Consider the following 9,631-nt stretch of genomic DNA (forward strand, 5'->3'; position numbering starts at 1 on the left):
AATTAAAAGTAAAACATGATTTTATATATATATATACATATATATGTATATATATATACATATATATATATATATATATTGGCAGTAGAAAGTTTACTATAATCAGGCAAATTAACATATCTATTTCCTATAGTTACTTTATTTTTTGTAGCAGGAACCCCTTAAATCTATTCTTTCAGCAGAAGTTCTGAGTGCAGCGGAGTAATATGAAGTGCTGCACCATAATATTTATTTATTTTTTGTTGGTACCCGGGGATGGAACTCAGGACCTTGTGCTTGGGAGTCAGACAAGGTGCCATTGAGCTAAATCTCCAGCCCTTGTATTGCGATTTTTAATTTCCCAAGTGATCTCTGGGAAACAGATTGTCCCAAACACCTAGACTTAGGCGGCATAGGGTTTGATCATGATTTCTCAAACAATAAGTGTGTATATGTAACTACCAAGATAAAACTTCTCTTTTCTGCCCTTCCCTTTTATAGATGCTCGTCGAAGTGAGAATAGGAACTTTAGGAAAATTCTACAAGTTGTTTTAAAACAATCCCATCATCCAAAGGACCATTTTATTCTTGATAATAATTTCAGGAGTCATCACACACCGCACAACTTATATTTTTGAGGATTTTCTCATTGGTTTCTGCGGGCAGCATCCTTTTCTCACAGGTCAGGACACTGAAGCTTAGGACACTGAAGCTCAGTTTACGTAACTTACGCATTTTACATAACTTTCATAGTTTATGTAACCGTCGGAGAAGAAGGCTACAGGAAGGGTAGAATGAATGAGCACAGGAAGTCTGACTTTCAGGCACTGCACTCTGACCCTTCAATTGTCTTTCTTAAAAAGTCATGAGAAAATTACAGCTCATTTGTTATTTGAGGAATCTCTCTCGGGGTGCACAAGCAGGGATAGATGCTTGTTCCTAAGCTTTGCAGGGTTAGATTTAACAAAGCAAGGAGGTGTCACATCGGGATGGTTTCGGTTTAACTTTGTCCCTGTGACACCTTGCTCAGTCTCTCTGGGCCACGATTTCATGTACAGCAAATGAAATCGTTGCATGAGAAGTCCTCTGAGATTCTTTCTTAGTTCAATGATGTAAACGCTCCCTATTTTATTACAGGACTCAAGCAAGTTGCTCGCCATCTTAAACCTCAGTTTTACTACCAGCAAAGTGAGACTAAAAATCCTTCCTTGTGGCATTGAAGGGTTGAAAAAAACATAAGAAAAAATTCAGCCAATGGTGAAGGTTCAATCAATGCTTTGTTTCTTTTCTGCCTTCCCTGCCCCTCTTTCATGGCCCAGCGTTGGTGGAGTTAGGCTACTGACCTCCTAGCTACCAAATGCTTTCTCTTGGATAGGAGCTGGACAAATCCAATCCGTCTGCCTCAAAAACAGACTCTGTGTCTTTGAGGAGTAGGGAAGAGACCAGAAGTTCTGGGAATTGCAAAGACTATTTATAAAAGGAATCAAGATTAAAATGGGACTGTCACTATTATATTTCTTTTGAAAACTTCCACATAAACAACTTAATTTTAGATGCTTTTTATGATTCCCTTGGTTAATTGAAACCAGAGGTCACTCTCTGAATAATGAGAAACGTCAGTGGGCACTGACACCGGCTAATGGAGAGATTTCCCTCTGGCTGTGGAATAGAATGTAGGGGAGATTTAACTCATGTCTCCAAGCCAGATCCCCTGGGGTGTGCTGGATTATGCATCTAAACACACAGGCCACAAGGATTTAAGAATTAGGTACAAGAGGTAGAGAGAAGGGAAGGAAAGGGAGAGAGAGCAAGAGGTAGAGAAGAGTATGTGGGGAGAGGGAGAGAAAGAGAAGATGGGAGGGTAGAGGAGAGGAAAAGAGAAGAGGGGAGAGAAGGAGAAAGGGAGCAGAGGGGAAAGGGGAAGGGAGGGTAGGGCAATGGAATAGAAGAGAGGAGAGGAGGGAGAGAGAGACAGATGTGGAAGCACCAGAGGGAGGGGCTCTCCCTCAGAAAAGTCCCTGTACTGCCCTCAGCATTCTCCAGCACCCTGTTCTCTCTATACCCTGTCTACTAGGTTATGTTCCACTTTCTGAATCTGGGGCTGCTTACCCAGAGCAGGTCCTCAAAAACTGGGCGTCTCTAAAAGACTGTTGACATTTTGGAGCTAATGAGAACATGCCTGCTTTGCTGCCTTCCTGGTGAATTGGCACACCTGGGGACTCTGGTTTATCTCTCAGAACCCCAGAAGGGGGTTCTCTCCACTGTGGAATCCTCCCGCTCTCTGGGCATTTCTAGCAACACCGAGGAGTTGGTACTCCCTCTGCCCCTCAGGGCTGCTCTCTATCAACTCGGTCCCCTCAACAGCTGAAATTTCAAAACTGGGTGAAAAGAACCAAACCTGTGCCTAAGAGCATGTTTTATAATACACAGTAAAGATCATAGTCAGTCCAGAGGAAGGTACAATTTTCTAGAAGCAGATTTCTTTAACATTTCCTTTTGTTAGAAAAATACTGCATCATTTCCTACCTCTACATTCATGGTGTGCTATTTGAACCTGGGTTTTCATGAAAAAGGACAGAGAACTCAGTGGAACCAAAGAGCTTTGATGAGTACTCATCTTGTGAAGTAACTCACAGACTGAACAATCCTTAAGGAAAGCTGTGCATTATGGAAACCACCGCTATGCAAAGGGTCAACAAATCCACACATTCACAGAAGTTTTAAATTAGAAGTAAAATGTTAGACAGAAGTCAAAGGCAACTTGGGTGATCACTTGTCCTTAGAATATGAGACTTTTAAAAGAGGCCCAAGTGAATTTTTACCAACTCTGGCTGAAACCAGAGTGGAAACCAGAGTTTAATGCCACACAGGGTTACTCGCTAAGTGCTTATTGAATAGATAAATGTTGTTGAAGTTTTAGAAGCAACATGTCCCCGTGGACTCCAAAACAGGGGAGAAGGGCAGTAATCCAGCCACTTGGAACTAGAAAAAATTTCTTCCATGGGACATTTGAAAAAAAAATGCCATTCTGGAACATTGTAGCTATCAACTTCTTTTTGTATCAGTAAGTGATTTCAGGCCACTTAACACTACTGAGTCTTAATGCTCCTCCCGTCTTCTTGAGATGAAAATCTATATGTCTTTAACACCAGACGTGGTACACAGAAGGCAGATGAGGAAGACTGGTTCTCTTTTTCTTATCTCCTTAGTTTTTACTCCCCAGGGCTTCTCTCTTCCTACTCACTAAAGGTTGTGATATACTGTGTTCTTATAACTTTTCCTTAGGATAACCTAGTTGTATTGGGTTTCCAGTGAATACACTCAGAACTTTGGTGTTGCTCAGTGTATACTTCCTTAGGGACAAACTAATGCTCTACAAAACAAGGAAGGACCCAATCCCAGTGCCTGGAAGATGTCCACGAGCTATAACACAGTTATCCTGCATAGGCTGGATCTGTGCTATGTGGACGAGGAATGAATTGTGCTCTCAGCAGTGTCCATATCTCACAAAAGAATAAGATGACCCTGTTACTACATTTGTGCTATATTTGGCATCAGGAGGGACATTGTCTTAGAAATTTAACAAAAAGAAATGGCGGACACCTGTCGCTGGTAACTGGACCCCTAGCAAACACGTAACCACTGAGCTCTTGATTACCCTTGATTATTTGATTATTTCTGCAGTGAGAATTGCACGAGTCAGCCCTGACTATAATGGCTCTTGTCTCCATGAAGATATGACAGTCGTCTCCTTCCTTGCCTTGCATGAAGCCTGGGGCTGATCAGATCCATACCACGAACTGTACTTCAACCACAGACTGTCCCAAAGATACTGGCTGGGAAGTCCTCTAACAGGGAGGAAAGTATTTCAGTCACAGCTAAGCATATCGAGTGGTGGCCAAACTTCAGAACTGGCAGTTTGAAGACTCAGGAACCAGTGCCCTAGCTGGCGCCATCTGGCTTCTTCTGGAATCTGTCTCTTTAAGAAATTCTCTGGTATTTTCCATGCTTGCTTTTAGTTCTCTCAGGTGTAAAAGGGCTCTTTTTGTTTTCAACACCAGAGTGGATATGTTCCTGCTCATCCCACTACAGGAATTTAAGACTCTCTTTTTATTCATGGCAGAAATGCTATCAGTGCAAGGACACAAAAGCAAAGGACAGTGTGTTCTCCTGCACTGCACTTTCCCTTGATAACCAAGCCCCTTTCTGCTGGAAGGGAGGACTTCATTGTGCATTTCTCTTATCTCACCAGACAATTCTTTAGTGTAAAACAGTTTGGTATTTGACAACTCTGAACTCTTCTTTTTTCTCTTTTTAACCGGTCTCATTAAATAGCCTGCTTAAAAACAGGAAACCGCACATTTCCACTCCAGCACAGCCCAACACGATCACACACCAACGTGATCCTTATCAATTAGACCTACAGTCTCTGGGTCCATCTCTGAGGGTGGCCAGATGCCTGCTCCTGCTCCTATCCGGTAGGAAACCCTGCCAGGCTCCCCCAACCGGGAGGCAGCTCCCCCCCCCCCCAGGTATGCTCTTGGGCCCTCTCCAGAACATCCGGGTCGTTCCCTGGGCTGCAGAGCCTCTTCGCCTCCCTGCTCTAGCAGCTGCCCAGAGGCGTTGCTCCAACTTCCCCTTCTCTGCAGCAGCATCTTTAGCACTTTCTGGTCACCGAGTTTGTTGTAAACAGAACTGTCCGCTGAGAACAATGTGTCTAGGGCAGTAGCCTGGTTCAGATCCTCCCCCCACCGCCCCCATCGCCCTGACCCACCTCTCTCTTCCCCAACCCAGAGGCATTTGAACTCACATTCAGCGCTTCACGTCTCTGTCCTGTGCTGCTGTCTCTCAACTCTGACTTCTGAGACTGGCAGTTAGAACAGGAAGGAAGTTAGTGAGAAAAAAAAAATGTTTTAAACCTCCTTGAAAAGGAAACCCTGGGCTGTCTCTAATCCTGTTCCTTTGCACAGCCTCTATCTTGATCAGCCAACTATGAGCAGCGCTCTCGCCAATTAATGGCACATGTGGGAACAAGACAGCCATGGGTGATGATATGCACGAATGTACACGCACAGGAAGGAGCCGACAGCTACGAGTGGTGTGAAGAATTGTGTGGATCTGTCGAAAAATCAACTCATTTCAGGGCGTGAGCCTCGTGAGGCGAGCAGCCTAGAAACTCAGTAGTAACAAATTCAGAGGCTTTACTTTCCACCAGTAGCTTCTGTTCTTGTTAGGTCCCTGCCAGCTTCTTTATCAGCCAGACATTTTGAAAATGTTGGCAGTGAGTGCAGAGTGGCAATTATGAATGTTAAATATGTATACTTGATGCTCAGTGCAAAATTTTGTTCTCACATGGATTTTTGGAATTTTATTGGCTATCATTTCGAGATGTAACTTCGTTTTGCATCACAAACAATCAAGTGCTGTTTGTCATCACTATTGCTAGTTTTTCCTCCAGATTAAACAAACAGAAGCTAAGGCTCTGCCTTTGATTACATTAAGGAATGCAGATTACAAAATAAAGCACAACTTCATTAAGTCATAGTCTTCCAACCCAGAATCTGTGACATTTTAGCAAGTACTAAAATTGACTCTGTCCTATATTTGAGGAAATGGTTTATGAAGTAATTTAAACCAGAGAAAGTTGCAAAGACCATGTTTAAACCATTTAAGAAAACAGTTTGTAAGCACTTAATTCTACATCTTGTCTTAGCTGTTGTTAATAATGCAAACTTATTTATATTGAGTTCAATGCTCAGTATTTATATCAGTATATTTAATACTAATAAAGTACAGACTGGAACGTGGAGAAGGTGACTTTTAAAAATTCAAATTCACATCATTTTATTTTGTAATTGTTTTCATGGGCTGTATCTTGTCCTTGAAGTTGATAAAACTGAATAGTTAAAAGAATGGTAGTCATTCAATATGAAAAAACAGACTAAATTCTCCAAAATATAAAGAGGAAACAATGGATAACTAAAATTAATAAAATTGCTAAAAACCAAACACAATTTTATTCTATGAATTTCAGCATTATGCCCGTAGACTGTAACACTTGAAACTAAGTATGTAGTTGTACGTAGTTTTATTATAAATAAAAATAGATACTGATTTATACAGAAGGCAGTGCATTTTTTTTAGCTTTTTAACCTCAGGGAGCCACATTTGTTCATTACATTATGTTTGCTGAGTACCCTTTTTCTTCTAGATAATGTTGCAGGCTTTGGTGTGCACAACAGGCAGGGTAAATCTCTGCTTTCCTGTGGAAGTTAGGTTACAGTGAGGAGCCTGACCATTAAGCAGTAACGTATGCAGAACACTGAGTAACATAGTTTACACTTAAATTTTAAAACTTTATTATAGTAAAAGATATATTGCCCTAATTCCCCTCAAAATAATTCCCATTTATTTCAAACACACTTCTTTCACCATTCTTTCCACTTTTAGAAGCAGTTCTGGAAGTGTTCTTTCCAGACTGTCTTTAGTTATGCTGTCCTGGATGTCTTGATGTCCTGAGCCAATCCAAAACATTTACCTTTTAGGATTGTTTTGACTTTGGAGCAGAGCCAGAAGTTGCATGGTGCTAGATAAGCTGAATAAAATGGATTAGGGTACTTTGCTATGGTTTTATAAGCCCGCCTTTCCACTGGATGACGCTCAGCAGCAGCAGCATTCACCATATTTCATCACACCTTGTAAAAAGACCCTCATGAAAGAATGGGTCAAGAATGATAGGATGAATGTGTTCAAAGTGAGGGGCATTATTTTTAGGAAGATTAACTGGAAAGTATTTTTACTGTATGTCATGATTTTAGAATTTAAAAATTCACTGTATGCTTTGCTTACTCCTTGTATTAATTGCAACAAAATTTAGAAATGGTGGATTCAGGTCTATCTGCCACCAGTCCTGTCTCATGCTGTCAAGGGAAGACATTACAGATTGGGCCTCACATTTCTCCTCTGCTGAGGCTAACGTGTCCTCACAGCTTTTCTTAAAAGTTCTTTACAGTGCTTTAGGCAAAGATGTTGACGGTATTTCATCCCCCAAATGCCTGTAGAATCAATGTGCCAGTGTGCAGTCCATGTGCCATTGCTGGGGAAGGAGAGAACATTGATAATTTCATCAAATTTTCAAAGGGATCCATCCCTTCAAAAGGGCGAAAAATTAGTAATTTAGATAATATTTTGGTGATATAATGATGAATCTCTAACAGAGGGCAACTGCTACGACTTCCTAAAATAGCTTTCGGTATCAGTCAGGACGGTGGTCCACCAAAATGATCACTTCTCATGTTCTTCTGATGCAGGTCATTGTTCACATGTACTTCTCAGGTGGGTAAATTAAAGAGACTGTTTTAATAGAATAAAAATGGCAGACACTCCACATCTAGTCCATGCCGATAAATGCAGGTTATGTACTACAAATCCCTTCCTTACATCCAGACTTCTGTGAATAGAAAGAAGTCCTCCTTATGGTAAAGAGAAAAGAAAGTGCCTGTTATGGCGAAGAGAAAGTTCTTTCTCTAAGCACATAAATAAGCATTACAATGCTCAATGAAACCAACGGACCTTGCAAACCTGCTTAAGAACATTCAGAAAAATCATTAAGCCTTTGAAATATTTTCCAGCTGTTTCAAAGATACAACTGAAAGGTAAATCCCAGGCATGCCTTTCATGGGGCTTTTGCCATGAGCTTGGAAAAGCAACATGAGAACTTCCCTTGTGTTACACGGACACATTTCTCAGAAGCCGAGTAAAGATACTCAGAGAAGACTTTTTTCCCTGAAAGCTGTCCACTCTGGAATATGTCTGCATAGCATTCACACTAGCTATGGAAGGAGGTGGGAGCTCAAGGCAGATATCTTGCTTGCATCTCTCCCCATCAGTGTGTCCTTGGTCCAGTGGTTAGGTTTCTCTGAGTGTTGGTTTTCCTATCTATAAAAGAGGGATGATACTAATTTTTAGCATTGCTGGAGGAGTTGGAAATGATGTATGATAGGTTTCTACCTCACAGTATGTGTTTCATCAATAGCTCAGGCTAAGAAAATCATCACCATCATCAAGAGAATCATCTTCATCCACATGCTTATGATCAGCCCACCTACATAGCAGATCTTACCTTCTCCTTCTTTGAACCTCTCCACCATTGACAAATCTGTGTATTTCCTAAACTCCTAGGTTGTGAAATCGTGTGATATGCTGCATGTATAACATATTGAACTACGTTGTGAATTGTATATTTTCTGAACTTCTGGAGTGTGCTTTATATAATATAATTTAGTACTTTAATAGATAATTTGGTAAGTGAGTCCTTTATGGATATTAATTTTACTTTTCTAGCCAAATAGGAAATGCTTTGGGAAAGCCTATGTTTTACACACCTTAAGTAGTACCCATGCCTATAGTATTCATGCCTAGAGTACTCAACTGGGCTGTGGAAGAATTTTGTATAAATCTCTTCAGTAGAAAAACATGTGTCTAAATTAGATAGCTCTGCATGCATTCTGTCCCCTTCACCAGCTGTTTCTTCTTGTTGGAATGTGGCCCTGGGGAAGGATAAGTATAAATATGGATGTGTGTCAGGAAAGGTCTCTGAGACCAATTTTTTCCCTGCTTTTCTTCGCATACAGTCATGTGGTTCCTGCTGACATAAGAATTGCATCATTAAGCAATTGTGTTTGTCCACAAACACCACAGAGTATACGTACAGAGGCCTATGCAGAGTACCCTATGACACACCTACGCGGTGTGGTGTAGCCTCCTGCTCCCAGTACAAGCCTATAACACTCATTACTGTACTGGATGTTGTAGGCAGTTGCATCACAACGGCAAGTATCTGCGTGTTAAAGAATGTCTGAGCATAGAAAAGGTACAGTAAAAATATGCTGCAAAAGATTAAGAAATGTATAGAGACCTTGAGCAGAGTTTTCAGAACTACGAGCTGCTTTGTGTGTGTCAGTAAGTGAGCAGGGAGTGGCTGCAAAGGCCTGAGGTCTCCGTGTGCTGCTGTGGACTTAATAAACACCATGGCTTAAACCGCACTGTTTTTATAAAACATATATTTCTTTCTTCATTAATAAGTTAACTTGGGCTTACTATCACTTTTCTACTTTATAAACTGATGAAATTTTTGACTGTTTTAGCTTAAAATGTAACCATATTGTGTAGCTGTACATTTTCTTTTCTCCTTCCCTCCCTTTTCCTTCCTTCCTTCCTTCCCTCCTTCCCCCTCTCTCTTGGTGGCACTGGTGATTGAACACAGGACTTCATGTATACTAGGCAAGCCCTCTATCAACATTTTAAGAAATATCCTTATTTTCTAGATTTTTTCTAGTTTTAAACTTCTATTTTTTAATTTTTATTTTCTACTTTTTAACAATGAAGATGTAAACACACACATTAGCCTAGGCCTACACGGATCAGGATTGTCAATGTCACTATCCTCCTCCACATCCTGTCCCACTGGAAGGTCTAAGGGACACTAGCAGTCATGGAGCTGTCATCGCCTATCACAGCAATGCCTTCTTCTGTAATCCCTCCTGAAGGACTCTCTAAGGCTGTTCTACAGTTTACCTTTCTAAAAAAAAAAATAAGCGCAAGGGATGCATTCTAAATAATGATAAAAAAGTATAGTATAGTAAATACATGA

At 40.8% G+C, this 9,631-nt stretch overlaps 1 protein-coding gene across 1 annotated transcript in view; it reads right to left on the reverse strand.

Annotated features, from left to right (window-relative positions):
* Positions 1–4,946, reverse strand: part of Arhgdib (Rho GDP dissociation inhibitor beta) — an 18,714-nt gene extending 13,768 nt beyond the window's left edge. The window contains exon 1 of the mRNA XM_010638432.3: positions 4,790–4,946. The gene's annotated coding sequence lies outside the window, so the exon portion shown is untranslated. The remainder of the gene's footprint in view (positions 1–4,789) is intronic.
* Between the last annotated feature and the right edge of the window lie 4,685 nt (positions 4,947–9,631).

This window comes from Fukomys damarensis, unplaced genomic scaffold (genome assembly GCF_012274545.1).
Source record: "Fukomys damarensis isolate Sample0158 unplaced genomic scaffold, DMR_v1.0_HiC HiC_scaffold_19, whole genome shotgun sequence".
NCBI classification, from domain to species: Eukaryota; Metazoa; Chordata; class Mammalia; order Rodentia; family Bathyergidae; genus Fukomys; species Fukomys damarensis.